Raw genomic sequence first — 5,680 nt, forward strand, 5'->3', positions numbered from 1 at the left:
TTTGTATTTTCCTATGATGAGGGACGTTGAGCATCTTTTCATGCATCTGTTAGCCATCTGGATGTCTTCTTTGGAAAAGTATCTGTTCATGTCTTCTGCCCATTTCTTCACTGGATTATTTGTTTTATGGGTATTGAGTTTACTAAAGTCTTTGTAGATTTCAGATACCAACCCTTTATCTGTCTTTTGCAAATATCTTCTCCCATTCCGTTGGTTGCCCTTTAGTTTTGTTGTTTGCTTTTTTGCCAGAAGCTTTTTATCTTCATGAGGTCTCAAGAGTTCACTTTTGCTTTTGTTTCCCTTGCCTCCTACCACAATAATTCTTTTAATACGACAGTGACTTCTGTCTTTTGTACCCTCTCTCTCTCTCCCTCGGGCTTGCTCACTCTGATGAAGCCAGTTGCCCTGTTCATGAGCTGCCCCAACGGAGAGGAGTCAGTTACACCTTGATTAGAGAGACACTGAATTTGCAGCCTAGGAGAGACCTTGAACCTGAGACCCCAATGAAGCCACACCCAGATTCCTGCCTACCCAAACTTAGAGATAAGGGACGTTGGCTGCTTTTAATGCCACTAAGTTTCCAGGGTGGGGTTGGGAGGGGCAGATTTGTTACGTGGCAATAGATCGTGAATACATTAACTCTTGTTTAATTCAGTTGTGGGTGAAACAATGGAGACAGAGCACCCAAAGCCAGACAAGAGCCCTGGCACTTTAGAGGGACCCAATTTCTTCCTCTGCCTCCACACACATCCTCCCCAGTGGACAGGGGGCCAGGGGGACCGAGGGAACGTGCCCACCCTATACTCCAGGTACACAAGACTCCAGAGTCCCCTGCCCAAATGTCCCGGGGCCTGCCTCCAGAGTCTAGGAAGGTGTTCCTCTCCTGAGAATACACCGTTCCATTAGCAGGCACACCTTAAGGCCCAGGGACAGCTGTTGGGGGAAGGGGGTTGGACTGAGCCAGATATGTGGGTGTGGCGCCCACAGTGTGTGACCTGTCTCCTTTCACACATTTAAACACAGGGCTTGGTGCCTCGTTAGCCCTCTTGGCCCCCACCCTACACACCTTAGAAGCGGCCCTGAGTAGAGATAATAGTATCTGAGGACCAGACGGGATCACGTCTGCGTAAAGGACCCATCTCAGAGCATGATGCGCTGCAAGTGACCAACGAATCCTATTCCAGCATTCCCGGGACCAGTGCAGACTCACTGGGTTTGTCTTCCCAAAGTAGCCCTGGATGACAGCGCTGGGCCTCCCCAGGGTGAAGGCCATTTCTGGCCCCGGGCAAATTCACAGCTCTGCGCTGGGCGGCTCCCGCCAGCCTCGAGCATCACACAGTTGCTGCAGTTTTCAGCAAGGAGGAGAGGACGCAGGCCAGCCAGTTGGGGATCTTCTGCCCCCTGCCCCTCTGGGCCTCGTGGGGATTTTGGCAACCGTATTCGCACCTCTTCCCGGCAGGAAGCGAGAGGAAGGAGAAATCCCTGAGCTCCTTGAGACACGCTTCATCTTCAAGTGGCTATCCATCCAGCAAATACTTTCTGAGATAGCCTGGCAGAAGGAATACGAGTTATTTCTCTCCATCCAGTTCGTCTGAGAAAAATCAAAGCTACAGTACGGAACAGCCCTTCCACTAGCGGCCGGGCAAGTTACAAAATCTAAGCCTCAGTTCGATCTCCGTCTGTAAAACGACAGTCACAAATAGTCTCGGTTGCATAGGGCGGAGTGAAGAACAAAGGATCGTCACGAATAGTGTGCGAGACAGCTCGGGCTCCTCATCTGAACATGGGGCTGAAAACGGGGCAGGCTCTTAAGGCTGTCATGGGAGTGGTTAGGTCCTACATCCTTCGTCCGGCACCTGCCACCCAGAAAGGGCCGTGCAGCGGTTGGAATGGTGGCCCGGCCAAAGACACCTCTACCCAGACGGTAGGAATACGGTGCTATTTGGAAAGGGGGTTACTGCAAACGTCATGAAGGCTTTCAAGATGAGATCATCCTGGATTAGGGTGGGGGCTCAACTCAAGAGCAGGTGTCCTTCTAAGAAAAGAGAAGGGCAGAAGGTACACCGAGGAGAAAACGCTGTGGAATCAGAGGCAGGTCGAAGTGACGCAGCCCCAAGCCGCGGAACGTCTGGGGCCGCTAGCAGCCGGAAGGCACAAGGAAGATTCTCCCCTAGAACCTTCGGAGGGGAACTTGGTTCTGCCAGCTCCTTTATTTCAAACCCCTGCCTCCAGAACTGTGAGAGAATAAGTTTCTATTGTGTTAAGCCACCCACTTTGGGGTGATCGGTTACAGCACCCTTAGGAGAGTAATAAAGGGGGTAATAAATGTCTACTGTTGGCGTTGTCTGTTGTTTCTCTTGGTCTCGCTTCGCTCTGTCGCCCACAGAAGGAGGGCAAACTTCTGTGACGTGCCTGAGCTGGGTCACAACGGAAGAGACCCATCTGGAGTAACGTGGGTCCCTGCTCTCCCCCCGGCCCCTCCAGCCCCTCCTGCTGAGCAGGGCTTCTTCCTCACCTAGCCTTCGTGCCAGGGCCCCTGAGGCCGGCACGCACCCTCGGCCAAGAGACTCCGAGGCGCGGCATGAAGGGAATAATTGTCAGCGAGATCCCAGATTGTTTTGTCACATACATTTTGCAATATGACAAGTAGGCGTCCAAAATATGCTCCAGGAGGCGGGGAGGCGGGGGGAGGGGGGGAGCAAGACATTTTCCAAAAGCCTACTTGGCAGCCGGAGCCACTGTGCTGAATCAAGTGCCCGTCTAGTTCTTGGCTTCACTCCCGCTGCCATGTGATGCTGTGTCGCTCAGGATGGGGAGTGCGAAGGGAGCGCCTCTGGGGCAGGGGGTTGGAAGCATCAGCTTGACTCGATTGGCTGCTTTGGGATTTTTCTAGATGACGTCATAATAACAGCTCTCTTCCTATAATCGCAGAAATAACAACAATGACTAGCCATTAAGACAGTGCCTGTGTGAGGCACTGTGCCGAGGCACTCATGTGCAATCCCTTCTTTGATTTTCACAGTCATTGTAGGAGGTGGGAATTATCATTACCTCTCTGTTACAGAGCAGCATACTGAAGAAGAAGAATGCCATTAAACGATCTGCTTCAAAGTCAGTGACTTTGGATCTTATGCTACAGTGGGTTGGAATCCCGATCATAGTTGCCTCACCCCCACAGATAGGGATTGCTTGTACGTAGAGCAGACTCCCCCAGACCAGCGATTCCAGGTAAGGGATAAGTAGGTAAGGCTGCTCAAATGTGGGAAACATAAGTAGCTTAAAGAGAATTATTTCAGGAGGGCAGATCAAGTTTTCTCCCTCTCCCATCTCTTCTGGAGCCCCGCAGGTACAGATGCTAAAGTGAGAGAAAGTCTTTGGTCACGTACCTGGGGGCTAAGAGGGAGATGACATTCTCTTGGCACAATATGGTACACAAGAAATGTTAGCAATCGGTTAGGGTTTGTAACTGAAAGATGTAGTCGAGGCCAGATCATTTCAAGAACCGCTTCCCTCCCCTTTCTCCTCTTAAGACCTTCCTATAGATTGTCCACTCCACAGTCGTTTCTGTCCTCTTGCTTCCTAACCAAACTCAGGCATTGTTCTCTCGGTCCAACAGTAGTTTAAGTGGCAGTTGACCTCACTCCCAGCTCCAGAGATGGGCTTGATTGACCTAAGGGCAATCTCTTCTCTCCGCTGGTGATTGATTCGGGGACACTCCTAGTTCTTTCCAAGGAAACAACAGGAAGTCCTTTGGAGTAAGCGGTAGCTCGGCAGCTTCTGGAGAAAATGTCTTTGCTTCAAATAATAGAACCACAGCAAAAGAAAAAAAAAAAAAGGACCCCTTCTTCCTCTAGATCTTACCATACCTGGATATTATGCTCACAACTGCTCCCACCATCTTGTCGCCAGCCCGAGAAAGAATCCAACCGGCGATGGCAGAGCAGAGACATAGACACTCTTCCTGAATGCCATTGTTGAATGGCTAATTCAACAAGCTTTGGATCCGCCCTGCCCCCTGGAATTCCTGATATGTGAGATAATAAATTCCCTATTGTTTAAGCCAGCTTGAGTCAGGGTTTTGTTTCTGCCACCAAAAGCATTCTGACTAATAGAGGATTCAAAGCACTCTCCTCCCCCTCCTCCCCCATCCAGCAGCTGAACTGGATGCCACTGAGAATTACCAACCACCCATTCCAGAGGCTGCACACAAGAGGAGGAAGGATTTGGGGAGTGGTGGTGATGGAATACAAGACATTTGAAAGGAGGAGTTGTGGGGAATGGGGACAAAGCACAAAGGAGCAAGGGAAAGGAACCATCTCTGCCACCTGAGTGGGGTAGAAACATGTGCTCAGGAGTCTACGACTAAGGCTCCATAGCCATGGGTGAGGGGAATTCACGACAGCTGTCTCTACTGGGTGTCCACTCAAAATGTGTTGGACCGTAATGTTTGAGTCTAAAGCAAACAGCTGACTGACTACTCTCCATGGATTTATATCGTGCTCCTCTGGCCACAGTTACCCATCCTTTGGGAGGTCATATCACCCCTTCTTCCGTAAAATATACTGTCCTGCTAGAATTGAGAGACTGTTGACGCCAACAGTCTTAAAAAGCCAACTAATCCAAACCCTCTAATTTTGTGAATGAGGATCCAAGGGCTGGGAGGGGAAGTCATTTCCCTGAGGCAACGCAAAGTGAGTGGGTGGCACAGCCACAGCTGAAATGCAGGTGTCCTATTTCGCAAACCAGGGCTCACCCCACCACACCGCCATTCTCCCCAAGCATGCACCGAGAAACCGTCGATAGATTTTTAACGGCCAGAATGGTTTTCAATGGTCAAATAAACTTGGAAAGTGCTGCATTAAATAAATTACATTAGAGAGTTTTCTAAACTAGAGAGCTCCTCATCGTTTTTTGTTTTGTTTTGTATATTTGCGTATTTGCCAACAATGCTTTGTGAATTATTAAAACTGAAATGTAGTTTTTTCAAATCTAGTAGACCACGGAGCCTTTCTTTCTCCCGAGGCATCTTACAGGAATAGTGTTTTGCAAATTACACTGTAGCAAATGCACAACATGGACCTTCCTCCATAAGAAAGGAATGAGGTCAAAACATGAAGAGAAGCAGAGACAGACAGGGGTGGGGAAAAAATGGACAGAGGAATAGGCAGATGCACGGATAGATGGATGGATAAAGAAAAGCAACAAAATGTGAGCCCCTGACCTAAAACAAAGTTGCTACATGAACCCGTACATTTTTTTCCTCTTAAGCTAGCTTGAGTTGTACATTCGTAGGGTTTTGTTATTGTTGTTATTGTGATAATAATACTTAACAGACAATCCCCCAAGTTTCAGTAACTTACTACCACAAATGTTTATCTTACACTCTTGGATCAGCTAGACCAGGCTGGATCCCAGCTTCTGGTTATGGTTGGGTCCTCTGCATTTGTCTTCATCCCAAGCCCCAGACTGGAACATAAGGTATCTGGTTCATGTTCTTCTCATGGTGGTAAGAAGTTCCAGAGAACTGGTGGAAATTTGCCTTTTAAGACCTCAGCTTGAAAAAAGCAGCTTGAAATTGTCATTTCTAGCCACAATCCATTGCCCAAAGCAATGTCAAAGTCCACATGTCAAAGCCAAAATTGTCAAATTTTGTCAAAGCCCAAAATTAATTGGGGAAGAA

The 5,680-nt window shown here is 48.8% G+C and overlaps 1 long non-coding RNA gene across 1 annotated transcript; it reads right to left on the minus strand.

The window, feature by feature from the left end:
• Positions 1-616: 616 nt before the first annotated feature.
• On the minus strand, positions 617-4,030 carry LOC147571828 (uncharacterized). Its single transcript, XR_015246607.1, has 2 exons — positions 3,867-4,030; positions 617-2,919 (listed from the first exon to the last, which is right to left on the minus strand). It is a non-coding gene; the product is annotated as an uncharacterized LOC147571828 (long non-coding RNA).
• Positions 4,031-5,680: the final 1,650 nt, after the last annotated feature.

Source organism: Puma concolor, chromosome F2 (genome assembly GCF_028749965.1).
Source record: "Puma concolor isolate L17-30 chromosome F2, mPumCon1.1.hap2, whole genome shotgun sequence".
Lineage (NCBI taxonomy): Eukaryota > Metazoa > Chordata > Mammalia > Carnivora > Felidae > Puma > Puma concolor.